Source organism: Gallus gallus, chromosome 10 (assembly GCF_016699485.2).
Source record: "Gallus gallus isolate bGalGal1 chromosome 10, bGalGal1.mat.broiler.GRCg7b, whole genome shotgun sequence".
Taxonomy (NCBI): Eukaryota; Metazoa; Chordata; class Aves; order Galliformes; family Phasianidae; genus Gallus; species Gallus gallus.
In genome coordinates, this window is record NC_052541.1 from 2,885,854 (window position 1) to 2,904,498 (window position 18,645).

Consider the following 18,645-nt stretch of genomic DNA (forward strand, 5'->3'; position numbering starts at 1 on the left):
CCAACAGCCACCAGAGATGGGGAAACTGGAAACCTTCTCTTCAGCCAAGCAGGAAGGTCCTTCTGTGCTGGGACAGGGGAGGCTCTCAACTCTGACAGCACACTTTGTGAAACTCTGCAGCTCAAAACATTGTCTCAGTCACACACAGCTTCATGGGCTGGGCCTTTTGCCTTGAAAGAGCAACACAGCTGCATGGAGGTAGCTTGCACTCAGCTGCTGGAAGGAGCAGGTTGCCCTAAACCACTGATTTAACTCCCAGCTGGGCCCAGCTACCCAACTAAATACAAAGTGGTTAAGGCCATTTTCTCTTAAAGGGTCCTTAAAACGTCAGCTCAGTGCCAGCACTACAGCTCCTACCAGGGCTCTTAGGGAGGACAGTCATCCACATCTGTGCTAGGCAACTGCAGTTGCATTTCTTGACTTTATGGAGAAACTGGAGTATTTTTAACGTACTGAAAGAAACGGCCACTCAGCATCAGTTATTCAAACTCAGTACAGAGGCTGTGCATTCTAACCAGTCTCATTGCATGTACAGCATCCATTAATGTCCTACCTCTCCTTCCACGGCAGCTTCTAGTCCTGGCCTGCTTTGCTTCCCAGCTCACAGCAGTTGTATTTTAATCCTTCAGTGATGCATCTCCTCCAACATGCACAACAGCCACGGCCGGGGAGCTTCCTGGAGGAAGTAATTACAGAAATTGAGCTCACCCAAGCAATTGAAAAAGCTGGTATCTCAGAGCTCCCATTTTTCTCTCTGCTACACTCAGGACCTGCATCAGACTGAAATGCACCACGGGCAACAGGCTTTGCTCTTCTCCAGTTGCTGCCTGAATCCTCACCAGTGCTGACAGCTCTACAGAGCTGATCCAGAAGCTCCAGTTACCAAGGATCAACCAGTTCCATGATGAAGCTGTAATGCTTACACCAGTGTAGTGCTGAGCCTAGGAGCGTTTGACCCCGCAGCAGTGTTTCCAGCCCTGGGACACAGAGGCTTCTGTCTGATCGCAGCCTGCTAAAAGGCTTTGCTTCTCTCGCCCTACCTGGCAGCCAACACATCACAGCCAACTCCGTAATCCCCCCAAGCAAAGCACGTCTCAGCAGTAACTTAATCTGAACTTGTACTTCAGCTCTCACAGCTAGCTCGAATGAAAATGAAAAGCAACTGATAAAGGAAAATCTACAGAGTGAAGTAGGTGGTGAGGGGACCAGAGGCAGAGCATGCAACTGGAAAGAGCAATGCCACAGCAGATCCAGCAGTGCGAACATCAATTGCTTTTTAATTATTCCAGTGCTTTCCTTCCACTGTAGTTGGTAATTACAGGATTCCTGCCTGCCCTCCGGTGGCTAAGGAGGAGAGGAAAACCAAGAGTGTGTCAGCAGAGCAGGCCCAGGAACACAGCCTGGTTTACCCCTCAGTGGGCAGCAGGGAGCTTCAGTGTTTCCAGCTGATGCAATTGTAGCATTTGTTTCCCATCAGAGATCCGGGTAGGAAAGAGCACACCCTGCTTAGCCCCAGGTTTGGTTACATTTCGGAGTCTCTAAACGACAGCCTTCCTCCTGCCCTGCTGCCCACCACACCCCAGCTTCAGCCACTTCCAGCTCTGGGAAAAGGGCCATCTTGCTTCTCAGCACATCATCTGCTATCAAAAGCCCTTACAACAAAGGTGGTTGTGCACACCCCTGGGCTTTTTGGAAACGTGGAAAAGAGCCCAGGTTGGGCAAGCACAGCCTGATGAGCATGGCAGCTCTGATGCTGGCTGCTTGGCCGCACAGCCACCACCAGGTACCACTCACCAGTGCTATCTGCCAGTACCCCCGTGCCCCCCACCCTCTCCTTGCAATGGTTTGGAGCCAGCACTAGGCAGCAGGGGCAAATACAAAGACCTTCAGCAGATCTCCTGCATGGAAATCCCACCAAGCACCGTGTGAGAACTGACAGATGCATGTTGTGAACAGGCAGATAAGCTGTTGAGAAAGACCTGTGCTTAACTTTCTGGTTCAGATATCTTCTCTTCAATCCACTCCAGATTCTACTCAGACACTTTAGAAACAGATATTTAAAGATAGCATGATCAAAGCGAGACGAGGAGGAGGGCAAGGGCAAGAGCACAAGAGTCCCACAATGGGAAATCAGAATTCAACTATATTCCTTACACAAGACAAAGGTGAGATAAAAGCTCTGCAGGAAAAACAACATGGGATCACAACAGCATTGACTTCCTAAACATCTGTAAGGAGAAAACACATTCACGGTTTCCATCAGAGAAAGGGCACCAACTCAGCAGTTTTCTTCTGATAGGTCAATGGGAATTTGAAGCAGCATCCCCATATCTCCAGTTATTACCGTATGTTAAAGATCCCAGAACAGCTTCTGCTCTTTCCCAGCCCAAATACAAGCACTCAGACACCTGCCTGGGGAGCAGCCTGCTCTCAGTATAGCAGAACACCCTGCAGCAGGAAGGGGGTAGGACAAGTAGCCAGCAGACCTGAGCACGGTTTGCAGTACAAGGAGAGAAGGCTTCCATCTGCACAGCAATCCCACTGGGGCAGCTCAGTGCTAGCACGGACGTGTTAGCAGCCCTAAGATTTCAGACTCAATTACTGAGAATGCAAAAGAGGTCTAACAACTGAGACACAAGAGCCTCCTTAGGTGCTTGTAACCCAAAGACCATAAAGAACATCTTTCATCATCCCTATTGCTCAGGAAGCTCTAAAACAGAAACAGCCACTAAGGAGCTTGTGACAGCGATTGTGTCCACCAGCAAGTCAGAGCAGCTCTGCTCACACACAGCATGTGTGTGCCCTTTTCAGGATGGGCTAACCTCCCTCCTCTCATTTTCCCTAAGGCAGGAGGCAACTGGCCCAAGCATCAAACCCCCCTGGCCTCAAGCCCCCAGCCTGAGGTGTGAGGAGAGTTCCCTGTGCCCCAGCTTTGGGGTCTGCATGCTGTACTACTAGCCCGGTGCTGACCCTAAGACTCCTCACTGAAGATGCTGAGCACTGGTGATCCCAAAGCAGCCACAGGAGCCTTATAAGTAAACAGTCTTAGCCAAGCCTCCTCCAGCTGGGCAGGAACTGGTGCTGATTCCATAAGGCTATTTTTGCTGGCATCGTCGTTACAGTGCCAGAAAGCAACTCATGTATTCAGTGGGAGCTCACAGGACAGAGACTATGGGAATTGCATCTCATCCTGTCTTCCCACCCAAGCCCCTTAATGGGAGGAAAACAGCACCCGCCTTTCTAATATGGGAGAAAATAACTTGTGCTACGGGAGCAGAGAGAAGCTCACCATCCACTTGGTGCAGCTGGTCAACAGCCAACGGCTGCTGAACAGAGATGGGAAGATTTGGGAGCGTACGCTGTCGGTGCCCACAAGGAGATAGCCAGACATGTTGTGAGCAAGGGGAGACTGAAACCCAGGCTTCCACGTGGCTGGACCAAACCTTCCCATGGAAGAGCCAAAGGCAAGTCCCCTGAAGCCTGCAGCAGCACTGTATCCATGACCACTGTGCTATCTGGCCACTAGGGTGTGACAAAACCATACCAAGGGTACACAAATAACCACACCATTGCCATTTTGGTGCTAAGAAGCAGTTTGGGAACCAGGAGAGAGAAAGGCTTCAGTGGTAATGGTCAACATATACCTTGTACGACTGCAGGCAGGAAGCTCATGTTCCTTTGCACGCAGCCCTGTTCCCCAAGGACCCAATTCCAAGCCCTCCAAAAAAATCAATGAGATAACAAGGAGATGAGTTGCAGCCAATATGGATTTGTCAAGAGCAAATCACATCAAGCCAATCTATCTTCCTCCTGTAACAGGGTAACAGGCTTTTGGCGCAGACAGCACTACCTGTCAAACATCTCGGCTTCAGAAAGGCTTTTGACACTGTCCTGCCTGCCGTTCCCATAAGCTAGGGAAATATGGTCTTAAGAGAAACTGTGACAGCACAGGTATAAAACCGCTCAGATAACCACGTGCAGAGGGCAGATACCGGCAGCCTCCTCTGCCACAAAGGAAGGACTTGCTGATTTAAGGATTTCGGAGGGGTCTGTCATATCCCTGCTCCATTCAGGGCTTTTGCTACTGACCTGGATGATGGAGCAAAAACCAAACTTATTAAATGTGCAAGTGACATGAAGGTGGGAAGAAGTGCAGGTACTTTCAGAAGACAGGATTAGACTGATGAGATCTGGGTAGCTTGAGACAGCCTGAACTTTATCCTCTCCTCAGGCAGATACAAGGGCCATGATTTTTTTTTTTTTTCTCAGGCAGGAATTATCAGCCTGTCTAAAAACAAGTTTTCAGGGACTACTGCTTCACTGGCCTTGCGTATCATGAGCTATTGATGCCGCAAGGGGTCTGCCACCTCTTGTTCTTGACCCTGCGACAGCAGTGCCTAAGGTCCACACAAAACTAGCAGCACGTTGCATTAGGCTGGCGTGTATCCAGGGCATTCCTTCCCAAGCTGCCTGCAAACAGAATCAATATCAAGCTCAAAGGGCACTGAGAAGGATCAGAAAACATGAATTCCCAACCCAGACTGCTCTTTATCTACTGCATCACTGTCACCTCGTTGTAACTGGCATATTCACCGTCCCCTCCGAGAACAGCAGGGAAGGTGTTCCTCCACCAGCAGCACATCATGCTAATGATGACAGCTGAGCACATACTAGATCTGACCGCTGTGCACGCCATACATGTTTCATAATGTTGTCCCAACTGCCTGAAGGCCCTTCCATGACCAGCTGCACCTGATTCTGCTGTCAGGTGTTCTTCTGCCCAGCTTGCCATCTTAACCTACAATCACTGCAAGACCAGGCTTGCCACTGGCAGCACTCAAAGCACAAATCCCTTGCAAAAATAATGACCCAGACATGGCACTGTCTGGAAAGCCATGACCAAGCCCCTGCAAGGTGCTGTATTTCTAGCCTTTGGGGAAGAGACACTTGCATCCATTGTGACCTCTGGGCTTTCCTCTCTAACCTCCAAACCAAATGCAGGTTATCTTGGCACAAGCTGCTTAGGAACAAGACTTTTCAGCCCTGGGAACCCTTACATTCCAGATAAGTTTCTTCACTGCCTGAGTAAGAAAGCAGAGCTTCCATATAAGTGACATTTATTTTCCCCCGAAGAGTTGCTTTCGGCAGCCAATTGCAGAGAAGACTGTGAAGTGGCAGTGGATTGATTTGGCTCCTATAGAGGTGACTAATGGGAACATGATCCAACAGCTGAGGCAGAGGAGTAGATGGCAGCGCCCCCCACAGCTGCTTTTGTAGAATGCCACTACCCTCACCTGTAACGGGGGGATCCTTCACCACACTCTGGTTTCTACATCTTCTGGGGGTACAATACTTGTTTGCCGCATGCTACAAGAACCCTGAATGGAAAGCAGATGCTTGAAAGGAAAGCAGGACAGGCAGGAGATGGAAAGAGTCAGTGTTGCACTTCAGGTTCGGAAGCATCCAGTCAGCAGGCAAAACCCTTTTCACTGCTGTGGACGTGAGCAATGAGTATTGACAAGGCAGATTACACAGAACATCGCCCAGACCATGGGCTCCAAGTACCCTGTGGAGCATGATTGAACGCTGTCTTATTCCACAATAAAGTCAGGAATAAAGTGTTGAAGCAGAAATCAGTGTGACTTGGGGTCACTCCAGGGCAGCTCTCTTCATTGCGAAGGGCAAGATGATCTGTGAATGAGGAACTTGACTAAATTTAAAGAAAGGTCATGGGAGGAGATAAAGCATAAGATCAACTGGCTTGTATTTATTAGACACCACAAAGACAGGAGCAAGATCAAGCCATCAAAGGCATTAGCATCGCTGTGGTCAGCATGAAACTATGAGGATCTGCCATCCCACTGGTACATACCATGGGCTATGTGTGCCCACCTGAGCCTGCAGCTAGCAGGCCATAATGGAAGCTGAACTTGAGATAGAAAATATGTAAATTCACCACAAAACTTGTATTTTGAGTGCTGAAAGCCAGCGGTTAGTGATGCTATCGGCACAGTCAGTTCAGTTCTTAGCTTACACCTCCTTGCATCCCTTGTTGCCTTTAAGCTACCGTGTCAGAGAACCTGTGATCAACGCTTTCTATTAACACCAGGATCTCAGATCACCCCAGCCTGCAAACAGAGCCAGCACCTCAGTTATTCACACCTTCCGCCACCTCTCAGCTAGACTGCAGCAGTGTGACAGGCCTTACCTTGAAGCCCGCAGCGTGCAGGGAGCTCAGCTGCAACACGCTCTGCATTCCTAACTGCCGGGTAATCCTGTTAGCACCACCACAGCAGGCTGGTGCCCTGCCTACTGAGATCTAGGAGAAATCAGACTCACAGCCTCGGCCCTCATTTCCCCACGGACTCCCTGGCAGATCTAAGGCTGCCTTCCAGGATGCAGCGTTGGCCACGGTGTGCTCAATCATCACAGAGCACCGCTGTGCCTCACACAAGGGCTCTCATCCACACACGGCAGCCAGCCCAGCCCCCCTGGTGTACACAAGTCATCATAAACATTACCTGCTGCAAACAGCAGGGCGTCTTTGGGCTACCTAATCTGACAGAAATACACCGTGGCATGTGGATGTAATGGAAATCTCTTGGAACACGGCCTTGTGCTGCAGGCACTTAGCCCTGGAGGGATACTGAGGCACCCAAACCCAACACATTCACTGTAATGCGCGACTGAGAGGCGCTGAGATATGCACCCTGAGAGCACGGGAAGCTCTGGCTACTGACAGCACCAAGAGCAGAGAGCTGGCATGCTCTTGGTCAGCCTGTCCATCCGTTTTACATTGGCATGGCAGCTGCTCGGCTCAGCTGGAACAGGACAAACATTAGGCATGTGAAAAAGAGAAGCGGGCTCTCCAATTCTGGCAATGCCTGTCGTGGCATAAAGTAACAGAAAGAGATTCTGTTTGTGCTTCTGCTGAGATCACACAATTCCCCAATGGCTTAGTTTCCTCATCTGTAAAGACAAGGATAACTCCGCTCACCTATCAATCTGATATTTGCATCAGCTGAGAAGAATAAAGGTCTGGTCCCATGAGGTTCTGATTCACTCTGCTGAAAGTGTCGTATTCTTTTAAGACAAGTTAATGGGAGTTCTGGTACAGAGCAATCTACTTTGTTTGGATGTGCTGGAAGACATGACTTACAAAGAAAGGCAGCCTCACTGCCTCCTCTTGCAGATTCCCAAGCATCGCTGTGGGCCTTTTCCTTGCCTGCCTCTGCCAATTTCCACCACGAGCTGGACTGCCTTACTAGCTTCTCGTCAAGGCATCTCCACGTGCTCCAAGCTCATCCCAGACTACAAAAGCACCAGTCGGTGAAGGCAGAGAGCCATTAGTACTGCAGCACTGATATTGCTGCTGTCTGCGCCAGAATTAATGCAGCTCAGACACAGCACAATGAAAATATTGACTTTCTAGCTAATCAAACCAGATTCCATGAAAGCTACAACTTCAAACCTCAAAAAAATATCCATCAAGGATTCATAAATATTTGAAAGTGCCAGACTGATTGCATCTGGATTACTGCAGCGGGAGGGGCTGAGGTCAGGCTGAGAAGGAGATGGACCAGACAGCTTCTCAGACCTTGATGTCATGCATCTCCCTGCACCACCAGGGCTGCACAGCCCTTGGCCTCAGATGAAACACGACAACTATATCCCAGAGCTACGTTATCTACACCGATGGAGCTCTGCTGATCTCAGGGCACCCAGCCTGCAGGTAGGAGGCACAACCCCAGCTGCTGGGACTGTGAAGGAGACTGGAAGCCTAAGAGCTTGATTGCTCAGCTTCTGACTCTGGAATCGGAATACAAAACAGGCCAGTAGAATGTGTGTGCATTTGATTTCCCTCTCAAGTCTCCAGCCCGGTCTGCAAGGTTAGCATGATCTAGTGGGGTGGGGGCAAAGGAGGAGGAGGAGAAGAAAAAAGGCAAAAGCCCTCCTTTCTTGTTTTTCAAGGAAAACAAGATCCAGACAAACGTGCAAGATCCGACAAGACAAGATGCACTCAAGATGCTCCACCCCACAGAGAAACTCCCACTTTTTAGAATCACAGACCGTTGTTCGAGTTGGAAGGGCCACAAAAGGCCATCCAGCCCAACTCCCCTGCAGCGAACAGGGACACCTACAGCTCCATCAGGCTGCTCAGAAAAGAAACGCACATAAAAGAAAATCCAACTGCTAATTCTAGCTTAGGGGAGAGGGGGATTTTCTCTCTCTTTCTTTTTGAAAACTTTTATTTTTAAAGAAGAAAGAGGGATAAATAACTTTAGCTGAGCTGCAGAAGGCAGTTTGCAAAGCCATTTCAGGCTGCCCTTGTCCTCCAAGTCTCTGGAGCCACATTCGTATGCAAGAGAACATGGAGAGAACATAACACAAAGTCCTCTCTTGTGAACTGTATATTTATCTCTTGCAGCCAAGAGGAGAAACAAATCTTACCCTGAAACATAACACTCTCCTTCATTAGCAGCTGATGTGGGAAGAGAGTCCCAGATGAACTGGAGGAGCCACACTCCTGAAAGGACAGTGCAGACACAAATCACGTGGGGACTGAGGAAGGTAAATGGGGAAAAGAGGCCTAGAGGCAGAAGCCAACTCTTAGCTGGGGCAGAAGGGGAAGATGGCAGCTCTGGCTGGGCAGAGCAGCGGTGTGCCCATGCAGTACGTGGTGCCTGATGGTCTCCAGGGGAAGACAGGAGGAGATTGATGGAGAGAAGGATGTTCCTAAATCAGTTCACAATAATGCCGGCCTCAGTCTCCAAAAAGGTTTTAAATTCTTCCCGAATCCCATTTAGATGCATTAAAGATGGTCTGCATGGTTCTGAAGCTGAAAGTTACATTTGCAAGGTCCTTCCTTGGATCAGCCCGCAGCACTGCGGATGGGGATCCCAGAAAGGAGCAGTTCCATGCTGATACACAGTGCTGATCTCCTCATGCTACGCATCATACTTCAGTGACATCAGCTTAAGCCCAAGTAATGATGCCAGGAGTGTGAGGCAGGGCTGCAATTCAACTCTGGGCATTTGCAGTGCCAGAGCATGGGGCTCCTATGCCACCAGCAAGCAGTAGGCATGCACAGGCTGCCCTGCACTCCTCACCATGTCAGGTTCTTCTCCACCACACTGCCCACACTACGCATCACTTCTTGCCATCATCCACATCCTTGCTCCTAAGGGTGCAATTGTTTTCTCCTGTGAAACAGAGGCCAAGGCTGAAACTTACTCTTCAGTTTAAGTAATAGCCACTTAAAAAAAAAAAACAAGCTGTACTCTGAGCTTGTTCATGTAAATCAATGGCATGCTAGCAGATGTACCAAATGTCCCCCAAAGTGCATGTGTCAGTGTATTTCTTTCTTCAGAGATCATTAATGGCTCATGACCAAGGTCAGGAGTCAAGCCTAAGACCTTGCTGCGGATATCAAGGAGAGCCTTTGCAGTGACACAGAGCACAACCTGCCCGGCTAATAGACTCGCAGGAACTCCATTCCCAGATCTCATCCATCCCCCGGCTTATAAATAATAAATTGCCATTTTAAAGCTGCTCTCTAGGAAGAACTTCCTGAGCCCTTTCCCACCCTTGGAGACTGTAAACACAGAGAAGGCTGAAACACACAGTGGATTAAAATCACTGTGACTAAAATGGTTTCAACACGAGAATAAAAGCAAAGCACAATGCCAAAGTCTCCTGGACAAACAGAGGCTGTGGCTGAGCCACGAGCAGCCCCCAGCAGGAAGGGCCCCCAGTCACCATGGGGACAAGGCTGGCACCACCACGCTCCATCCCGCTCCATACTGCTCCACACTCTCCATCTCCTCCGAGGCTCTGGAGCAGATGGTGGGCTGCGAGCACAAGGAAGCAGAGACTGGTGAAATGCTGCATGTAAATAAGGCTGCTAAACACTCTTGTTGTGACTCGGCAGCAGTCGGGGAAGGCTATTAAGGGGCTGCTGCAGGCAAACGGTTAGCCAGCAGTAATGAGCAGGCTACGAGTGACTGATTCCATGTCAAGGTTGGGCAGTATCGATCAGAGATGTACAGCTGCAGCCCTGCCACTTCAGAAAAGATGCGGGCTGATGGATCACCTGCAAGGCCCACATCCACATAGAAAGGCATGGGAGCACACCGTCCTCAGGGAGTGGGGCAGCACCGTGACTTTGGAGCCACCCTAAGGTGCAGATTTCTGTTCCCAGAAGCAAAAGAGGATACTCCTTTTGTTGCTGTTTCACGTGCATCTTTTCATCACTAATGTGTCCAGGTCTAGAAGCAGAAAACTGAGATAACGTTTCCTCAAAGGGCTTTTTTTTAGCACGGCTACAGCAGCACGGCAGTGTTCAAGGAGAGAGGAGCAGGAACAACATCCCTTTGGATCACATTACCCAGGTGAGAAGCGGACAGGCTGGGGCTGCAAAGGGTAGGGCTGCACAGGGAGACCATCCCTTGGGTAAGAGGGACGTCCCCACTCCTGGTGCTACCCGGAGCACCACATCCCAGCTCAGTTTGTATGGCCTGGGGGGCAGAAGTACTGAGATGAAGGAGCTGCCCAGGATCAGTTGTGAGAGCAGTCACCAGTGGTCACGGATTCCCCCGGGTGTCCTGTACCTCTCTGCTATTCCATCCCTGCTTGGCTCACACCCTCGTGGCTATGGATTTCTCCAGATCTCCTGCACCACTCCACTCCTCCATCCCTCCTCAGCTCACACCCTCGTACTGCCTGAAAAGACTAGCAACAGCCACAGCTCAAGCACTATTTAAAGGCTGCCTTGAGGACTAGAAGTTAATTTTAAAACTAACTGACCTAAGCTCCCTGCCATACTACCTCAGGAGGAGACTGGAAGGGTGGGAGCACTGCTAATGCCTGCCTAAAGAGCATGTGTTTTACCTCCCAGCTCTTATTTCTCATTATTAATGTCAAGGTTTTTTAACAAAATTTGTCTTGGTCAATTAACTCAGGCAGGGTTGCTTGTAACATTCCAAATAAAGCCAGCCACATCCTGCGCTCAGAAAGATGAGCGAGCAGCTCAGGAAGCAGGGGAATGACAAGGGCAAGGCATGACTCACGGCAGCGCCGGGCTGAGGACGCCCAGGCACCAGCAGCTCCCACTTCCCCACACACCGAGGGTAGGACCTCCCGCTGTCAGGGAAGATGAAAAGCCTGTTTGGAAGAATATTTGCCCGACAGATTTATCACAATAAAAGCACGCTGCGACTCACAGCGATGCTTGTGGCAAAATAAAAATAGAAGAGGAGTCTCCTTCTCATAGAAAAGATGTTACTTCTGCATCAAAATGCCTCCTTTGTATGTGCTGATTTGTACCAAATTCAATCACAACTCGAGTCAGACACGCTGTTGCCATCAGGGCCATCCGGCACCCTTGCATTTAGATAAGAATTGCGTTGTGGAAATCAGGGCTGACGCACACTTCTCACTAGTTACTCCTGCTCTGCATTGGGTCCCCTCTTCTCCTTGACTGGATGGCCACTGCTGTTTAATCGGAAGGCAGTGACTACCAGCATGTCTGGAACAGGCTGCCCAGAGAGGCTGTGGATGCCCCATCCCTGGAGCTGTTCAAGGCCAGGTTGGATGGGGCCCTGGGCAGTATTAGATACGGAGCTTGGCAGCCCTGCATGCGGCAGGGGGGTTGGAGCTTGGTGATCCTTGAGGTCTCTTCCAACTCGAGCTATTCTATGATGATTCTATGTAAGAAATACACAGGCACAGCTGAATGAATCCTTCACTGCTGAATGAGCCCAATTCCCTTCCACACGGGCTTCAGGTGGGCCCCAACTGCAAAGCACTGCTCCTATATCAAAGCATCAAAACATCAGTCTCAAGAACTTCATACGCAACAGAAAGGATCAGTTCCAGGGAAGCGTTGTCAGTCCGAAATGAAGCTTTGACTATTAGAATTTCACCTCAGCTGAAACAAACTCAAATTCAGCTCAAATATAGGGTGCTCACAGAAGCTGCATTTTCACATAAATCGAAGTGATTGCGCAAATAGTGAGGAAGGATTTCCGAAAGCCACCACCCAAACTCCCCACTGTTCCCAAGGAACATGCTCACAGTGTATTTTTTGCCACAGGAATTATAGCACATGTCATTTCCAACAGGACCATGCACAGGGCTCACCAGCACCTCAAGGAGGGAACACGGCCAGCGCAGGCCCTCCCCAGCGGTGCCTGAAGCTAGCACTGCCTCCAGCCTCCCTGCAGGCCTTCCTCAGCACACCAGCTGCTAATGAAGAGCTGGTAACGAGCACTCCTGGGGGACGGGCCCATGGCTGTGTGGGCAGGCAGAGCTGGCTGCCCTGTCACCTGTGCTGCCAGATGCAGAGGGACAACTCTTGCGTGCCCACCCAAGTGTTGGGTCTCGGTGTGGCAGCTCTCTGCAGCCTGGCCATCTCTGTGATGCTTACCCCGTGCCAAGAGCAAACCCACACACAACTGGATCAGCAAAACACGATGGTAAAAGGGCAGCTCCTATCTGCACCAGAAACACACGAAAGCTGCAGCTGATGATAACAAAATGCCAATCTCTGACCCAGAAGCATGGAAAGATTACTGCTTTGATTTACAATACAAACTAGAAAGTGAAGAAAAGCCAGACTGATTTCTAATCATTCATGGAGTTTTAAATTTGTTTGCCCTTCATTCAAAAAACAAGGCAATCACACACAGCTGAACAGCCCCGCGCTGCTGCTGGGCGGACCCGAAAGGTAAGCTGGAATAAAGGCAATCTCACACCTGTTTTTAAGAAGGGTAGAAAGGACAACCCAGGAACCACCGACAGGTCCGCCTCACCTCTGTGCTGGGGAATATCGTGGAGCAGATCCTCCTGGAAGCCACACTAAGGCACACGGAAGGACGGGAGCTGCTATGAGACAGCTAGCAAGGGCAGGTCCTGCTTACCAACACAGCGCCCTTCTATGATGACATAACAACAGCCACTGATGTCACCTACCTGGATTTCAGTAAGGCCTTTGACACAGTCCCCCACAGCATCCCTCTCTCAGAACTGGAGAGATGGATTTGATGGGTGGACTGCTCGGTGGATGAGGAACTGGCTGTGAGATTGCACCCAGAGAGTGGCGGTCAATGGCTCAGCGTCCGGGTGGAGATCAGTGATGAGCGGTGTCCCTCAGGGGTCAGCCCTGGCACCGGCACTCTTTAATTTCTTCACCAATGACACTGACAGTGGCACGGAGGGCACCCTCAGCAGTTTGCAGATGACACCGAGCTGTGTGCTGCGCTGACGTGCCCAAGGGGCAGCCCAAGATAGCAAAGTTTCAGAGTGACCTTTCCATAGCAAATCCAGCTTTGGGCTGCCAGCTTGTGGCAGCACAGCCCATCGACTCCCTGCACCTGTGCCTTGGGACACAGCAGCTCATCTCACAGACCCTAGTCAGAAAGTGAGCGCAGCCCTCCCAACCCAGTGGTACAGACACGAGCAGCCTCCCAGGCTAGCACGGGTTTCTCTGTGATGTCAAGTGCTGCAGATCAGAAGCAGGATCGATACCACATTCTCCTGCAAAACCAGCTCTGCATTGAGGTTACTGAATTGACGCTGACTAGAAACAGAAGTAAACCTGACCCCATCGATTTTCATTTTCCAAGCAAAAGCAGGGAGCCGGGAGACTAGTGGTGCCAAGAGTGAAAGGCTAATTTGGCAGCAGGGTTAGTAATTATTTCATACTTAATATCCATGTTCTTGGTCCCACTGAGATTCAAGATTTCTCTGGGCCCACATATTTGTGTAAAGTTTTGCGTGCATATGTGGGATCTAAGCCCAAGTTGTTACTAAGTGCCAGGTAAGCAAATCTGCTTAATAGGATTTTTAATTTGCCATTATCCTTTTAAAATGTATTTGTTCTCCGCTAAATAGTAATAAATTAGCCTCACAGCAACCAGTCCTATTTCTTTAGCATCTTGGAGGCATCTCGATACGTTTTACCAACCACAGCAGCCCGGTGAGGCCAAATCAAGTGACACGGGTAGATGTCACAGGACCTGGTCAGAAGATGGGCTCCTTAGTGCAGAAGGCCTGAACTGACCACTCACATGTTGAGAAATGTGTTTTTAATTCCAAGTGGGAGAGGAGAGGTGCAGGAGCTGCAGTTAAAGCTGCTGATAGGAAGAAATCCTTCAGCAGACTTTTCTGCCCTGCCCACCTGTCCTCTCCCCACCCTCACACCCCAGGAAAGTGAGAAACGCAGAACAAACCCAATCCTTTTAGAGAAGCCGATGCAGCCTCACACACCTGAGTTTTGGCACACAGGGACTCAGCCTGGTGCCTTCACTGCTGCTTATACCAGTGCCCCCAATTGCCTGCCCAGCACTACAGCAGCTCCTCCCCGCTCTCAGAGATGCAGCAGAGCGCTGTGCACAGCCCAGGCCTGCCAGCATCTGGCACTGCTTTCAACAGCCAAGGACCAACAGTGACCACAAACCTTTTATCCCAGGGCTTACCTGCTTCTCAGAGCTCCATCCTACCTCCCATTCCCTCCCTAAGCCCAGAGGGGCATTAGCCCACAGGAGGCTGAAGAGGTGGCAGACACCCACCTCTGAACCCTCTCCATTTTGGCACTCCTTTGTTTCCCACAGCACCTATCACAACCCCATGCAATGCCCAGAGAGGCAGAGGGGCTGGGCCAGGCTGACGCAGGGAAGCCGTGCTACCTCTCCTTCCGACAGCCACATCCCTGCCACATCACTCTTCCTTCTCTCTCCACCAAACCAAGCTGTTCATCAGAGTGTAGCCGAATGGTAATGAAGCACTTGGTGGAAATAGATTTTTTGTTCCGCCTGGTTGTGGGCTGCTGGAGACAGGGGTCATTAGCTATGCATCACTAGCAAGCAGCCGTTCCCTCATTAGCAGCCCGCTCGTCTACTTCATCCACCTACATCATTGGTTCAAGAGAGAGTGCCCAGCCATTATTGCCCTCAGTAGAAGCTCAGCATAATTGGCCTAGGAGAAATACAGGTTAAGAGCATGAACAGCTCTGCAGCTAACACGGCTTTGCCAAGTCATGATTTTATGAGCTCAGGGAATTGCCTGCCCCCAGGTCCTGGAGTCCTAGGCACGACACTTAACCTGCCTGCCTGGGTCTGCTGAAGAAGATGGGCTGCCTCTAATCCTCATGGCTACAGGAGGAAAGAGCCGCTCCTCGAAGGGCTGCCAGCCAGATGAATAAGGTCACGCTTCCTTTTCTCTAATTCTTTGAGACACATCACCTGAGACACTGGCAAGCAGCCTATTTCTAGTGCTGGAGACCCCGAAAACCCCAAGAGGGAAAACAGCTCCAGGGGTTGTTCCCAATGTGGGGTGGCCTGGGGCCGTTGTGCGATGGGCGCATGTCCTCCCGGAGGTGGTAGCACTGCACAGAGCGTCCCAGAAAGGAAGAAGGAGAAGCCTTAGCAGTAAGTCAACTTGCATCATTCTGATGAACTTCCCTGCAAACTGCTTGAAGAGTCTTAATTATCTACATGGACAACTGACACAGAGTCGTGCTTAAGGCCTTTCTGATAGCATTGGTGCTGCAGGCTTCCCTCTGCCCCCTGCGGTAGCAGACGTCTCACTCTCCGCATAGAGGCCAATACATAATACAGACCTTGCCTATCTTACTAGTACAGAGAAAAAAAAATTCTCATCAAAGCACCGCTTTCCACCAAGAAAAATCAATTTTCATTTAAATCAAGACATTTCAGAAAATACCAATATCGTGAAGGCCGTTCCGTTTTTTAAAACGAAACAAAGCATTCGCAAATGCCTTCTTCACAATGACTTTCCCAAACAAAATCATTGTTTTTGTGCTTCAAAATTACTGGCGGGCTGCAAAGGCTGAAATAGGAACGAAATGTTTAATTTTGGAAGAACATATGCTTCATCAGAATTTGTAACGCTCGCTTCGGAGCTGAAGGAAGAACCGATGCTGCAGACCTTCCTGTCTGCTCAGCCTTAACAAAATGCAGGAATACTTTTCGCTTCCCACGTGAAGGTGGGCTGTGGATTCCTATTTAATCGCTGCTCTGCTCCACCCCGGAGGCAGCTGTGTTCCAGCCCTCTGCAAACCCTCTATTTCATGTGCGAAGGGCTCTGGCTCTCGAGCTGACAGCGGCGCGGTGACAGCAGCCTCCTGCCACGGCTGGCCAGAGCAGCGAGCAATAGATCAACATTCCTGTCGCACTCGCTGTCACTGCCCGGCCGTTAGTGGGCAAAGTGATGGATCCGCCGGGACTGAATTAATTGAATCCCCATTCTACAGGCACTCTCCAGAGACAGAAGTTGGACAGAGCGATGTGTGTCTTTGGCACAGGAGCGTAGCTTTTGCTTTACAGTACCTCTTTCCCAGAATATGTTTAAAAGTGATTAGCAGTTGGCACATAGCAAACTGACAGGGAGCTTCGTTACCTGTACCCAAATCTATGGGCAGCGCATCTCCTCCGCTCTGCGTTCACCAGGACTGGGAGAGACCAAGGGAAGGGGCACCGTGGGCGACCTGCCCTCCCAAACCAGTCCTGGGACAACCTCATAGATTCAGAGCCTGCCTCTGCATGCCAGGTCCTTTGGCTTCTCCTCTAACACAACTGGAAAAGAACCAATGGGTGATTAGTGCCCATCTGCACAAGCGGGACCAAGGCATCCGCCAGCCTCACAAGGGCCATGGGCTAGAGAAGGGAAATCTCTGCCAGAGTAGGTGAAGAAATCCCTGCTTGATGCAATGTAAGCCATTTCAACCTGGAGGAAGGAGCAAAGGGTTTGCTGTTCCTGTCCCACTGATCACCAGAGTGAACGGGCTTTTTGCAAAGAAAGAAAGGCACGTGGGAAAGGGAGCACTTAAAATGGAACGTGCAAGAGAAATCCCGCCTAGTGCCCTTCTGGTGGGAGCTCCGTGCTCGGAGCAAGCCTCCCTTCTGAGCAGCACATGTGAAGGCATGGGGACTCACACGGCTCAGCAGCAGCGGAGGTCCCTGGAACGCACAGACGTTAGGCCTGCTCTCAGGGGACAAACAGCTTCTGAGTCATTTCATAGCCTTCAAACACGGGTTTTGGGCGCAGGGTAATGAAGAGATGCAGAAAAAAAAGCCTTGAAAACCCTGAGTTTTTCATCTTTTACCAAGGTGCTGTGGGAAGGGGTGGGATCGTGTGTCTCGGTGGTAGAGCAATTCATGAGGCCCACAAGCTTGCCTGAAAGGAGGCAAGGCAGTCCTAGAGAGATCAATCACAATTTTATCTACCCTTTTCAAGTTCTCATTTCTTTTTATCCCATACCGCCAGATAAAATCTCTGCCTCAAACATGGGTAAGGAGATAGAGCTTCATTATATTATTCCAAAAACATTAGATGCTGTAGGCTTTGCCCTTTTATGAGTTCACTTTGCCGGCACTCCCCTCTCTGCCCCCCCAGATCTCTTCCCTTTAATATTTTTTTTCTCTCCAAGCCAGAACAACAGGCACAAAACTAATTACGTGATATTTCAGATCCATGTTGTGTTAATGGCACCAGATCGCGTGTGACATTTCCGACTTGTTAGACTATTATTCTCGCTTATTGTTATCTCTGCTGCTCTGAATACAGGCTCAGGGCTTTATATCCTCCCCATGCACCAGGCTCCCACCCCTTTTTCCCTCTCTTGTTCTCATTTATCAGCCTAGGAGGATCTGTGAATATTAAACTGGGCCATGCTGGCTTGCTCTGCTCATTGTGGGCACAGGTGGAAGGGAAGGTAGAAATGAAGAAGCAGGAAAAGACAGACAAAAACAAACGCCGACAGGGATTTGTGGGTGAGAGCCACAATAGCAGGAGCCTGCCTGGGGGCACCGCTGACTTCAAGTGGAGTTGTATCAGGCTGTGAGATAGCGCCCATCCCTCAGGTGTCCTTCCAGTGAGGAACGACATTCTCACCTGGCTTGGATTCCCCACAGATGGATGGGTTGCCATGAAGGCCCCTTCTGATGCAGCTTCACCTCCCAAATACCTTGCCTGAAATACAAAATTGTTGCTTCTGCCTACCTGTGGGACTGGCTGCGGAGGTAGTGTACCCCCCCATCTTGAGCTCCTGGGCCACTAGAGGAGGTGACAGCAGGGGAAAACACATCACTGTCTTTAACAGAAGACACGCTGGTGGGTTACATCATATCTTTGGCTTCTGTTGTTGACCATAAACCCAAAGAAATGTCCTTTAACTCTAGGTTTAGTGATCTAGGTTTAGTGATGGAGGCTGAGGTCAGAAAGCACAACCACCCAGCAAACATCAACTGCTTTGTAGCTGCAGCACAGGGCAGAACAAACGGCAGGATTTAAGGGAAGAGCGTCCTGCCACCATATTCCTCTCAGGCAAATATCTGCAATGCTGCCTCGGGGGACAGAGCTTCCTGCAGGAGTATTGATGCACAGCTGTCGTCCCTTCAGGGCTAGTTCGTGGTCCCAGGGGGCAGAGGAACACAACATCACGTTGGGTAGCTTTAGCTGCTACTTCATCTGCCTGAAGAGCCCTGATATTCCTAGGACTGCTGAAGGTACTGGCCCAAATGCTGCCATCGTTTTGTTTCACTTCCTGAATGATTGTGCTCCTGGGTCTCTTTAGTCATACAAATATAGCAGCTGATTTGTCTCCGCACAGCACTCAGCGAGATG

General features: G+C 50.1%; 1 protein-coding gene across 25 annotated transcripts in view; it reads right to left on the reverse strand.

Moving 5' to 3' along the window:
- The window catches only part of HMG20A (high mobility group 20A), a 161,258-nt gene that overhangs the window by 23,276 nt on the left and 119,337 nt on the right, over positions 1–18,645 (reverse strand). For 21 of the 25 annotated variants that reach the window (XR_005862519.2, XR_005862518.2, XR_005862517.2 and 18 more), the window contains one exon: positions 554–676. The exons of the other annotated variants lie outside the window; for them this stretch is intronic. The gene's annotated coding sequence lies outside the window, so the exon portion shown is untranslated. The remainder of the gene's footprint in view (positions 1–553; positions 677–18,645) is intronic. 25 annotated transcript variants of the gene reach the window in all.